Source organism: Rhinolophus sinicus, linkage group LG07, assembly GCF_036562045.2.
Source record: "Rhinolophus sinicus isolate RSC01 linkage group LG07, ASM3656204v1, whole genome shotgun sequence".
In the NCBI taxonomy this organism is placed as follows: domain Eukaryota; kingdom Metazoa; phylum Chordata; class Mammalia; order Chiroptera; family Rhinolophidae; genus Rhinolophus; species Rhinolophus sinicus.
Genome location: NC_133757.1, coordinates 66320827 through 66334390, shown reverse-complemented (window position 1 = coordinate 66334390; position 13564 = coordinate 66320827). Strand labels below are relative to the sequence as shown.

The following is a 13564-nucleotide window of genomic DNA, read 5'->3' as shown; positions in this document are numbered from 1 at the left end:
ACTCTCAAGATCCATCCATGTTGTCACAAATGTTCCTATATCATCTTTTCTTACCGCCGAATAGTATTCCATTATGTATATATACCACAACTTCTTTATCCATTCATCTATGGAAGGACATTTTGGTTGTTTCCATGTCTTGGCCACTGTAAACAAAGCTGCAATGAACATTGGAGCACACGTGTCTTTATGTATAAATGTTGTCAGATTTTTTTGGTAGATACCCAGGGAGAGGGATTGCTGGGTCAAATGGTAATTCTATTCGTAATTTTTTAAGGAACCTCCACACTGCCTTCCATAGCGGCTGCACCAGTCTGCATTCCCACCAACAGTGTTTGAGTGTTCCTTTTTTTCCACAGCCTCTCCAACACTTGTTACTATTTGTCTTGTTGATGATAGCCATTCTGACTGGGCCTACCCCATTCTTACTATTATCCTGACAACCTCAACACTCAACGAGAACAATTTACCCAACACTCTTACCATCACATTTTTTAATCTCTATAGTGCCAATAATCTATCTCATTTCACTCAATAATCATTTCACTATTAGACTACCCTGCTTTTGAAATATTACTATCTTAATATCCAATTCTTAAAACATCTTCCAATTCTTTCTGTTCTTCCTTTTCTATCACATCTGCTTTATCAAGATCACCATCCTTTAAATCTTCCTCTTTTTCCTTTCACCCAAAGTATACTTTAGATCTCAATTTTTTTCCCTAGTCATATCAATCATATGTCTTTTTCTAAATAGTTGAACATTACTGAAAAAAATAAAATAGCACATATACACAAAACCATAACACACTCTCCTTGGGTATTTTTAAATACTGATCTCCAGCTCCAACCTTTCCCCTTAACTCCAGGCTCCAACTTTCTACCTAACATCTATCTATATACTTCGATGTCTAAAAGGCACTTAAACCTTCATAGGCCCCAATGAAATTCTTCCTCCTGACAATCTCCATCAATATCTACTCTTCCCTAGTTGTCCCCTTTTTAGTAAACAGTCACATGACCCACCCAACTGTTCAAGTCATTTTGATTCTTTTCCCTCTTCCTCACATTATCCATCACCAAGTGCTATGAACTCTACCTCTAAAATGTATCTGAATCTACCCATTCTGTCTTGCGCTATTATCATTATGAGTCTCAGCTGTCGTTAACTCTCCACCTCCTAATCTGTCTCTCTTGCTCCCCCACACAATAAATTTTCCACATAGTAGCCAGAGTGATCTTTTAAAACACACACCCTGTCAGGCATGAAACCCTCCAAAAATTTTTCCGTGGATATTGAGTAAAATTCAGACTCTTCATCCTGGCCTGCAAGGCTTTACACAATGGGGTCCTGTCAATTCTCCAATTTCGAGTCACTCCTCGCTTGTGTTACACTGCAGACCCTTGATCACATTAAGCGCCCCAACTGGCATTGACACTAGTTGTCCTCTCTGCCCAGAATGTTCTTTTTTCACATCTTCATATACCTTCACATACATGGTTCCTTATTCAGGTCTCAGCAAAACTGCTACCTCCTCGGAGAATTGTTTCCTTGGCCATCTAATCCACAGGAGCACCGAAAAAAACGGTTCTAGGTACTTTTGCTGTAGCATCTTTACCACAGCATTTTTGCCTGTAAGGCAATTTTGCCATAAAAAAAGATAAAATAACTGGTTGACTGTTTTTAATTTGGTTGGTTTCATTTCTCCATTGGCAAATCAACCACATTCAGCAGACTAATGTATTTAAGCTAGTTGTCAGTTTGGTTTCATTTCTCCATTGATGAAATTCTCAGTTATTTTCATTTTTATATTATATATAAATCTCAGCTAGTTCTTAATGGTCTACAGAGTGACAAGTAGATGTGGTGGTGGTAATCTTAAAATAGTGAGCATTTCTTCCAGATGATAATGATTTGCCCTAAGAGCTGGTTTCTTATTTTTGAACACACTATATGGGGAGGAGAAAGAGAGGCAAAGGGCCCTCACTGAGGATGCAGAGTTGAACCCACTTTTCCCATAGAACAAAGACAAGTGCTTTGGTACAATCCACAAAATAAAATCAGTTATTTGAGCAGTACTGCCATGAATCTAAACACATTTTAAATGTATTCAAATATTTTGTATTTCGCAATAAAGTAGTCTTTTAAATTTTATGTTCTTTTTAATATCCCTTTAAATTTTTGTGATTTTATATCTTTTTTTTTTTTTAACGGCAAAATTGCCTTATGGCCAATTAGTTATGTGTGGAAATATCTGTAGCAAAAATGCTTATGGCAAAGATGTCTATGGTGAAAATACCAGACACACCCCCAAACATCATTTCTCCGTTTTAATTTCTTTGTATACTTATACCTTATCTCATTTTCTTATTTATTTATTTGCTTTCTTACTGTCTGTCTCTTCCCACTAAGATATACAAGGTATGATCAAACAATACAGTGAATGTTTAACTAAAAAACAATTTCTTAGAGTAAAAGACACATTGCCATTAATACCCCTCAAAATATTCCGCCTCACTTCAAACACACTTATCCCATTGTTCTTGTCACTTTCTGAAGCAGTTCTGGAAATCCTCTTTTGTGAGTGTCTTTAGTTGCATTGTCATTGCTGCCTTGATGTCCTGAATCATTTTGACTTTGGGGAAGAGCCAGAAGTTGCACGGGCCAGATCCGGTGAATAAGGTGGATGAGGACACACTGTAATGTTTTTATTTGACAGAAATTGCTGTATATCAGAAGCAAGTGTGACATGGAGCATTGTCATGATGGAAGATGATTTATGGCACGCTTTAAAACACACCTCTCAACTGTAGCTCACATCCAACTGACTGTCCTGAACAAGTTGAAACTTGTCACGCACTGTTACTAAGGTTCAACACACGGCCTCCTGTATTGAAGATCCCTGCCTTTCCGTTAGATGGCACTCGGCAAGCAGCATTCACCGTATTTTGTGAACACAATGGAAAGGCTCCATGTCACACATCGCTTTTGGTACGGCAGTTTCTGTCAAATAAAACATTACGGTGTCTCCTCATCCACCTTATTCACTGGATCTGGCTCTTCCCGAAAGTCAAAATGATCATGAAAGGTAAATGTTTTGAATCAATTCAGGACATTCAGGCAGCCACGACAGTGCAACAAGACACTCACCAAAGAGGACTTCCAGAACTGCTTCAGAAAGTGGCAAGAACGATGGGATAAGTGTGTTTGAAGTGAAGGGGAGTATTTTGAGGAGGATTAATGGCAATGTGTCTTTTACTGTAATAATTTTTTTTATTTAAACATTCACCATCATGTTTTGATCATACCTCCTAAGTTCCCTAAGAAGAGAGGCTGTCTGATTTGTTCATGGCTGCATCTGCAAGGCCTCACACAGGGCCTGGCACCCAAGACGAGTCTACATATTTAGTTAACTTCACAGTGAATCTGGTTCCCCCAGGGTTCTGTTGATAGAGCAACATTTTTCCAACTGCCTCTGGTAAAGGACCACTTTCTTTTTAAAAATTCCTACTATGTCACAAACCAATAGTTTTGTGAAATACAATAAAAAGACATATAAAATACCAACACCAATTTTTAAAACTATTAGATTTAACAGATATAAAAATTTTAAACTCTCAATTTCTGTCCTTTCTTTTCAGACTGATAACAAACTGTTTGTGGGCTGGCACCAGGCTACAGGCTACATGCTGAAAAGCAGAGGACAGAATATACACAAAACAACTGAGAGCCAAGTGAAGCCCAAAGGAGCAATTCATGCTGAGCCAGGGAAGTGCCCAGTAACCTGCAGAAGAGCTCACACCTTAAGCCTGAAGCTGAAGGCACTACTCACTCCCTCCTCAGGAAACTGAGGACAACTAGCCCTCCCCTACCCCACTCCTCCTACAGGAATGACTTGACTCTCCTGGTCACCAGTGGAGAAGGTGATAATGAGGCAAGTGGCAATTTCCCCTCAAGGTCACAGGTCTCCACTGTGTCTGAGGAAGAGGGATGAGATTGGGCTATAGAAGTCTGCAAGACCCTGCACAAAGGTGGGACAAAGAAGTGGAAGTGAAGGTTGGTGACTTAGAGTGACATAAACGTATCTGTTAGTACGACAGGGCCCGGTGAATATCAAGCAGTCGGCTTAGCCACTCCTCTCAACCAGATCTTTTCTTTTCAACCTCAGAGAAAAAAGGTTTCTGTCCAAGGCTAACCTCTCCCTATGTATTCTAGATCGAATCCTTTTCTCCCTTCTGAGATTCGAGTCCACGAATTATCTTTTTTTCCCTTTTATTTTTTTATCCATCTCCCTGAATTGTCTGGATTTTCTAAGACTCCTTCCCTTCCTCAACAATATCAGGTCATTTCAAATCTTGTCAATGCTGTCTCCTAAATATCCCTTCAACGTGTTACCTCTTCTTTATTCCCACTGCCAGTGTCCTAGGTAAAGGCCTTCATTTCTTACCTAGACCACAATAACTCCTTACCAGGTCTTCAAAATACAGGTTTTGTCATCTTTCAATCCATAGACCGGATAGTCCGAGTTAGTAATTTTTTAAGATTCCACAGATAAAGTGGTGGGAAAATTCTGTGCTGAGAATGGAAAGGTTATGCTGACAGACCACAAACTTTGTAGTAGGTTGAAAATTCCAAAATGAGAAATGCTATGACAGTGGACCAAATGAAAGGAATCAGTGTGACAGAGGAAAGGAAAAAGAGAAAGAAAATAGTGGTCGTACTAAAACAAAACAAAGTTGTGACTAAAACACTGAATAATGAATTGTCTTCCTGGTATTAGTGGAGCAGATGAGTCACCCCCGGGTGGAACTCAAGCTCACTTGAGAAAGTGGACTCAGAATTCTGAAGGCAAACCAAAGTGGAAGGTCATGAGACCAGTAATTTCCTGTCCCCACCGGCCCCCAACAAATGTCAAGCTCCTCCAAACAACATACATCATGTGCTAATCCACTTCCCTTCCACAGCCTATCCCTGCTGGATGCAACAATTTACTTAGGACAGGAAATAATGCAGAAGGCAGGAGGTGGTGGGCAGGAGCTGTCGTCATACTGGATTACCGGTAGTTATTCAGATGTCCTGCTCTAGTCTAAAATAGCCCTTACACGCTGCTTCTGCCCTGACTTATATTTCTCTCACCCATTTTGGAACTCTTTTAGTTTTAGGACAATCAACAACCTCCTTTCTGAAGCACGAGGATGAGTCAGATGCTTCCTCCTCCTCCATTTCATAGTATCTTTCATATACCTCTACTATAGCTATTAAATCTGTCTCCCAGATTGGCTATATGATTCCAAAGGATAGGGGCCATGCTCAACTAATCTTTAAATCCTCAGTAACTGCCCAACTGACTTAGAATCTAAATGCTAAGTATTTATAAATTCACATTTAATTTACAAGAATAATCAAATGCTACAAGTAAAAGAGAACCCTGAGGTCATAAAACTCAACACTCTCACTTTTTGATGAGAAAACAAGGGTTCATAATGGTGAAATGACCCCAGTCATAGAGGAATGGAGGGGTTAAATTAGGACTTGTGCCTTTCAGTAGACTCAAGAAAAATGTCTGATACACAGAAAACACTCAGCAAGTATTGGTCGGATGAAGTCCTTTCTTTAAATTTAAAAAGTTATTAACATATACCAGAATCTCAAAATTTATCATACTAGCAATCCCCAACTTAATCAGCAGTGAATAAATAATCTTAGTAAACAGGTAGAAGGAAAACAGAGAGAGCACAGGGTCTCATATTATTCTCCATTGAGGTCCTCAATTACTTTTCAAGACAGAGATGGCATGCTCTTAGTTCCTTGAGGCAATTTACTATCCTCTGTATAAACCAATTTTTATAGGAGTTTTCACAGTCTCTTCCTATATGTGTGAGGACTTTATTCGCCAAGCAGAAAGATGGTCTTGGTGATGGTGTTAAGAACCAATTATATTTTCCTTAAAATCCAGCCTGTTATTTTCTTCATATTGTTTCTGATGTGATGACCTGCTTAGTTATGGAGAAGGAACAGCCTGGAGTTAGAAAACATGGGGTTTACTTCTGGCTCTGCTGCTCTCTGCAACAAAGGACATGGTGCTTCCTTTCAGCTCCCTCAGAATTAGAGCTCTCGTCTGTAAAGTGATGGCACCAAGGCAGAGAGAGGGCTGGCTGACCTCTTAATTTCAAACATTCGATGATTCTAAGTGCCAATCTCTCTCTCTCTCTCTTTTTTTTTTGGCTCTAAGTTCAGTTGCCATTCTCAATCTTTAGTTGCAGGGGGCACAGCCCACCATCCCATGTGGGAATTGAACCCGCAACCTTGTTGTTAAGAGCTCGGGCTCCAACCAACTGAGCCATCCGGCTGCCCCCTAAGTGCCAATCTTGAGGTAACTTTCTAGAAATGGTTTTATGGAGACAAATGAGAAATCGGTTTTTAAAAAAGTGCTAGCTGGTAATTTAACGATTTATTGTACCAATTAAACATGTAGATATGTTGGTAAAGGGAACATATCAACCAGAGTATACAAGATGAACAAACATCTACCTTAGAGATGCGCACATTAAACATGTAGAGAAATATTGGACAATAAGTGCAGCAAATCTACGGATGTACAAAGATCATGGAATAAAAAAGGAGTAAAATTCTCTTTTTTGTAGTAGGTCTGGAAGGTAGTGGTGCCTAGGAACCTTAATTCTTAAAAACCACCACAGACAATTCTGATGCACAGCCTGGTTGAAGATCATTTTTGAGTGATTTGGTAAGTTCTGTGCTGCTATTTAACACATTTTCTCATGTTTTTAATGCTTTCATGTTTAGTAAATGATTATCATTAATGCGCATACTTGTTTTTCGTACACGTAATCTGCTCATGAAGAAAAGCGCTTTATAGTTTATAATGCTGTTTGTTTCCCTGAGGCCACTTAGCACTGGACTGAGCATGTCATAGCTCTGAATGACGTTCAATGTGAGTGAAATGTCTGGCAGGAAAGGCAGGCTTTGAGAGAGAGGAGGCAACCATGCTGTGTGGAGTCTTTCAACAGAAGAGCATAGCCCAGTGCTCTGGGGAGTGGACCAAGTTCATAGAGGTAGGGTGGTTCAGTGAAAACTGATGTGGAATTTAAAGCTAGCAGAGACCTCTGCAGACCATGGCAACATCATTTGATAGCTATATGCCCTCAGTATATTAATGTTCCTACACCCATATTTATAAAATACTGTATGCCTCAGGCTGCAGTGTGACAATAAAGAGAAAAAGAACACACAGAACCAAGACAGGACCTTACATAGAGAAGCACTCAGTTAAGCTTATGTCCTTCCTTCTGTCCCAAGAAAGAAAGGTTACAGCCATTCTCAGGAAGAGGGCATTTTGCAAGAAGAAACACCAACTCACCTGGAACTTGGTAATTTCCTCCTCTCAGGACAGAGAGTCCTGGAAAGGCAGAGTTAGGGAAAGAGGAAAAGCCATGAAAAGCAGTCCACCTTGCAGGCCGGTCCAGTTAGTCCAGCAAGACTGTAGAAAGGCTCAGCTCCTGTTAACTAAGTAAGCTCTTCCAGCCAACACTTCATACACCGTCTCCTGAGGCGACTTTCCTGTCTCCCTCACACTGCGCCTCCCTCGTCTCTGTCCACTGGACTTTGGATCAAACAGGCCAGGCCCACCCACCCTCCAACCCATGAGGGTCCATGGCGCTCCGCTCTCCTAGCAGCTCTAAGATGTGTCCATTCTCAGGCTTTCCGATCTCTGCTCTCCAGTTCTGCTCAGCACAGTAAGAGGTCTCAGGTCGGATGTGTCGCCTCGTGAGATGGATTTTGGACGCCCGCGAGGCCTTCCCCGCCCTGATTCGTTTCTAGAGTGTAGGGGCTCAGATGCAACCTTTTAGTGAGGACTGTGCTGTGGGGACAGAAACCTCGGTCCCTCACAGGAGCCTCTCTCGGCCACCTGACGCCTCCTCAAAACCTCCTTGGAACAAGGCCAGTCACCGGTGCGGAAAAGGCCAACTACGAAGCCCCTAGGCTGGCCAAGGCCGGAGCTCTGCCAGGCAAGCCGAGGGCCCCTCGGAGCCCGCCGACTCAGCGCTGGGGGCCGCCTAGTCTCAGGTGCCCGCAGCCGGGTCTAGAGAACGCAGCGGCGGCCGCTGCGTCCGGACACACGTGCGGCCCTGGACCGCATCTCTACCAGGTCGCGCGCCCTCCCACCACCGCCTCGCCAGGCTTTCGGGTCTCGGCGATCAGGCGCCGGGCCCGCGGCCCTACCACATCCCCACCGCCAGACGCCTCTCTGCGGGCGGCGCCAGCAGCGGGGCGCCTCTCACCTCCCCAGCGAATCCGACACCTGGAAACGCAGGATTCCGGATTGTGACCCTCGCCCGTGCGGAGGGCCCAGAACTACAAGTCCCAGAAAGCTACGGATGGGTCACGCCCACTTCTGGGTCCCACTTCCGGTGGCAGTCGAGGGCTTCGAGCGAAGCTCGGCGCAAGGCGGGTTTTCAGATGCAGGGGCTGCTGCTTTTCACTGTTTGAGGTCAATGACTAGTTCATTTCACGAGATCTTCCCTGGGTTGTTTTGGTTATTACAAACGTGTAAGAATTATTTTAGGAGTACCCATTAAAGTGTTTTTCATCTTGCTAAAGTGCTACTAGGAGAAAAGAAGGTAAACGTCACCCGTAATTTCGTCTTTACCTTTAAAAATAGTATTCTGAACCGAATACATGCCACTGGGCATCTTCATCTCGCCTCTGAAGTTCATTCGTTTAGCAAACGTTTGAGGGCCTACTGTATTCCAGGAACTGTTAAAAGACGCTTAATCAAAAATCACTTTGGATGTTAAATTCTAGTGGGGGAAACAAGCAATAAATGTGTGTTACAAGCTGTTATGTGTTATGGAAAAAGTAGAGCTGAGTCAGGAGATTAAGGGATGCTTGAATGGGGGTGTGTGGGTTGGGATGTGCTTTTCAATTTTAAATAGGAAATATAGGAACAAAGACTTGGAGGAGATGAGGGAATCAGCCATGTGCCACTCAGCAGTCAGAACTCTTTCCAGAATTTTTCAGTTATAGGAGGGAGGACTTGGGAGAAATGGGGCTATTCCATTTTGGCTGAAACCAGAAGTCCCTGTTTTAATTTTTCACCTATTCATATTCTTTTCCTTATGAATTTATTTTATTAGAGGAAGAATGCAATTCCAGGCCCATTGATGCTGGGCTTGGCAATGTCACTTGCTTTGGTTAATAGAACGTTGGTAGATGTAATGCAAACAGATACTTTAAAAATGCTTGTGGCCTTGTTCTGTTGCACTTCTGCTATTGCCATGCGAAGAACATGTCCTGGGCAGTCCACTCACTCAGAAAAATAAGAGACATGTGGAGCAGACCCAACTGTGGCCTGAGGCCAAGCTTAACTATGCTCAGCCTAGATCATCCAGACCCCAGCTGGCTTGTGGATTCATGAGCATGAAACAAATGATTTTTGTTGTAAGTCACCACATTTTGGGATATTTCGTTACACAACAAACACTATTGTGAAAAGAGCTGACTGGTACAATGTTGCACCCTATGTAACAAACTTACCTTGACACATTTAGTCACACATCATACTGTCCCTATATGCATGCATCCTCCACACATACACACTTTCTTATACCTCATATTCGTCTTCTTGCTCATATACTATCCCCACAGTACTCTCTGGTCTCAGCTTCTGTTTCTCACACTCATGTCTCACTCACATAGACCTGCACACAATTGTTTCTCACACACACATCCTATAGTGACACATACCTGTCTTAACTATAATCAGTTATACACAGATGTGGATTCCTCTATATTGGCGTGTTTATTATATGCTGTACCTACTCCATGAGGGGATCACACTGGAGTTGTGCAAACTGGAGTGGTACAAACCTAGATTCCGTAAGGAAGCCTCATCATTATTAAGCCCAGGAAGTCTGCAAGGAGAGGGGCAGTACAGAGAATTAGAAACAACTGCTATGAAAATTGCTATGAGGGTCCTGGGACCATGGTAAAGAAAGCAAGAAGCTGGCCTGAATAATATTGGGCCAGGGGACAAGTGGGAGGTTTGATAGAGGAAACGAGCAGAAGAGGCCACGATTTCAGTAGTCCTTGGCTATGGCAGGCAGGTGAATGTCAGAGGAACATGGAGCTGCTCTGTGCTGCCTGAAGACTCTCATGTATGACCTCAGAACTCAGCCCAGAGACACTGGCTGGGCAAGAGGTCAGGGTGAGAGGTGGGGCACTTCACTGCTCACAGTGCACTAATTACCCTTGCTGTTGGGTAGGCCCTCTTGGGTTCTGTCTGAGGGGGTTCACAATATGGCAAAGATCCTTTAACTAAAACAGTGGGACTGAGCTTCACAGGAGAGGTTGATATCTGCTTTCCAAAGCACTGGTTTGCTGTGTGGATCTAACAGTGTTTTCTCTTTTCCCATCCAGCACTCATTTGCCATCATTCCTGTGGGGACAGAGCCAGGAGTGCAGTTTCTTGGCTTCACATGGAAGGGTGCTGGTTCAGGTAGTAAATGGCCATCAACTGTGATTGCATGGCCATCAGCCCTGGCTAGTTGGCCGTCAGCTGTAACCTGTGAGCCATTGGCCACTAATATAACTGCTGTGGCTATGCTAGCAGCAAATGGGGGCTAGCAAGAAGATGGTGGCTGAGCCTGCAAGCGGCCCAGTGAGGGTTGCGAACAGTGTGGCTCCTGCTTCCTGTGTCTCCAACCCAGTCGCCAGTGAGAGTATAGCGGTATGACTCCCCTACCTATGGCTCTGTGGGTATTCCTTTTTGGCTTCATACTGTCCTGTGTTCTTATGTGGGGAGAGGGACTAGAGACCCCAGAAAAGACCCCGCCGGTCACTCTGCATGACACTCCTCAGCTGATTCCAACCATGAGCCCAGAAAAGGGCAGTAGTGGTGTGGCCTTCTGAGGCTGTGGAGATCTGGCCAAGCCCTCCCTATTTGGGAAGCTCTCCATGTTGCCAGTGCTGGTGCTCTGAGAGGAAGCTTGGGAGGCCTCACTTAGGGTCTACATCTTCTGCCTGTTGAGGTCTTGGGGCCTGAAGGAACACTGGTCAGGGAGCACCTAGGTCTTCAGGCCTCAGCTGGGGAGACCTTGGGAGACAGATAAAGGGACTTCCATTTAATGATTTCCACCTGGGTTCCCGGCACTGGGCTCAGGGCCCAGCGTTCATCCTTGTCTGTTAACAGTGCTGTGGAGTAAGGGTTATTCCTCACGATTCTTAAAGTGAAGACACAGAAGATGAGAGGGAGACAGAGGCCGTGATTTGCCAAGATCCTGCTGCTGGTAAATATCAGCAGCTTGGATATGGAATTGGAAGCACCTTCCCTCTTGCACATTCATCTGGCACTTCATCTTCTGAGGGGATCACAAATGGAACAGGCCATGAGGAAAGGAGCTTCTGCTGGACCCCTACGCCCCCCTCCCAGGCCAGCCTGCTGGGGGATCTCTCCAACATAAAACACACCAGGCCAAGCAGGGTGGTGGCAGATTCAGGTCCAGCCTAGCTGGACTCCTAGGAATGCTGAAGAGATCACAGTAGGAGCTGGAAAAGGGAGGTTAGGGCCCCATATGGATTTGAGCCTTTTCGCCTCTTCCCTATCCCTGAGAGTTCTAAGAATGGCTCCAGCTCTATTTCCCAACTGTTCCCAGGATATCCTCAAATGCCATGAAGCCATGGGAGTGGAGAGGGTGATAGAGAGAGTCTCATCCAGCCTTCCTCACTTTTCAGAGAATTGAGGCCCAGAGGGAAGACGAGAATTGTTCAGATGCGCCCAGGCAAGCAGGGAGGAGTGAAGAGGGAAGAAAATGTTGTCCAGCAATGCAAGGCTCTTGGTACTACTGTCGTGCAGGGCAGCCTGCGGGGTCTCTGCTCCCGCTCCCCACACAAGAATGCAGGACATGGTGAGGCCAAAAAGGAACACCCACGGAGCCATAGGTAGGGGAGTCATACCACTATGGTCTCACTGGAGGCTGGGTTCACCAGACGTGCGACCTGCTGTCTGTTTTTCTGCCAACCAACCGACGACTCTCCTCCACTCTCCTCGGCTCTGTTCCTGTACTCTCCTCGGCTCTCCTCGGCTCTACTCCGTAGCCGCAGCAATTATATTAGCGGCTAATTGGCTAACTGGCTACAGCTGACAGCCAATCAGCCACAGCTGAGGGCCGTCTACTAGCCGAGCCAGCACCTTTCCACGTGAGGCTGAGAGCCTGTAAACTACTTTCTGGGGCTCTGTCCCCACACTGCACCCCTACAGGGTCTCACCTCACAATCTACGCGACAAGTGTCTTCCGCGAGGGTCCCTGTGTCATATTAGCCTACTGACACCTACGGACGAAAAGAAACGGTAGTCTTAGGAACCAACACTGGCAAATCCCTTCCATCTGGGAGGATACATGCTAGCTTTTTGTCCTGGGAAAGGAGGGTCGCTGCCACTGGCACCTTTCCCGGTTTGTGGTACCAGACCTTTATGGCAGTGCTTGAGGTCCCTTGCATAGTTTCAACATGTAACAGAATAGGGGACCCCATAATAGGCCATAGTGAGAGCACATAGTTTCCTCACAAAATCATCCTGGTATCAGGACCTCTGTATACTACAGTCACTTGCAGTGGCCACTCAGCCACCACCCCTGGCGTCACTTGCAAATCATGAGTCAAACTGGCCCCCCATGGGGCTATCAGGCCCAACCATTGACAGTGGGGGCTTTTGACCTGCCAGGGCCAAGTCCATTGCTGCCGTTCCCCTGCTTTCAAGCATGTGGGTGCTGGCAGCAAAATGTTCCCATTTCTGCCGTAGCCTGGCTTTAACAGAGTCTCACTGGTGGTAACTTGTAATTGAATGGGAGCGGCCGTTCGATGTAGCAGAGCTTCTACTGGTGCGGGCCCTCCCTTCCGTGGTCTCTCATTCAGGACTCTCAGGACGTCCCATAGACGCGAGGCCCAGTCACGCATCGTGGGAGGGTGTTTTGACACCCGGAGACCTTGCTTCAAAAGGCCATTATAGCGTTCAATCATGCCAGCTGCTTGTGGATTGTACGGGGTGTGAAAAAACCATTGCACGTCCATCCTGGCAGCCCAGCGCTGCACTTCTTGCCCCGTAAAGTGGGTACCCATGTCACTTTTAATGACTTGGGGGCACCCATAGAGGGCGCACAGCCGCATAAGGGCGACCACTGTATGCCGCTGATCCACAGCCAGACAGGGTCAAGCAAACATCAACCCCGTAGCAGTGTCCACTGCTGTAAATGCATATATCGCATTGCGGGCCTTAGGCAGGGGTCCAATGTAATCCACTTGCCAGCGAGTGAGGGGCACCCTCCCTCGCGTAATCTGCTGTGTCTCCCAGGGGAGCCTCTGCCTTTGGGGGCTGTCCTGGGCACAGACGGCACAGTCATAGCAGGCATCTGCTATCTCCTGCCATTTCAAAGGCAGGCCCTAGCATCTGCTCACCTGCCACATGGTTCGGCTTCCAGCGTGCTGCAATTTCCTATGCAGCCAATGGGCCACATCAGTGGCAGGAGCCCGCTCTAACCATCGTACCCG

The 13564-nt window shown here is 45.3% G+C and overlaps 1 protein-coding gene across 2 annotated transcripts in view; it reads right to left on the bottom strand.

Moving 5' to 3' along the window:
- Positions 1-13564, bottom strand: part of ZNF32 (zinc finger protein 32) — a 62578-nt gene that overhangs the window by 22394 nt on the left and 26620 nt on the right. The window contains exons 1-2 of one of the 2 annotated variants that reach the window (XM_074337302.1): positions 8302-8350; positions 7380-7418 (exon numbers count right to left, since the gene is read on the bottom strand). The gene's annotated coding sequence lies outside the window, so the exon portion shown is untranslated. Of the gene's footprint in view, positions 1-7379; positions 7419-8301 lie in introns of those variants that run through there. The other variant, XM_019718432.2, reaches the window with a different exon arrangement.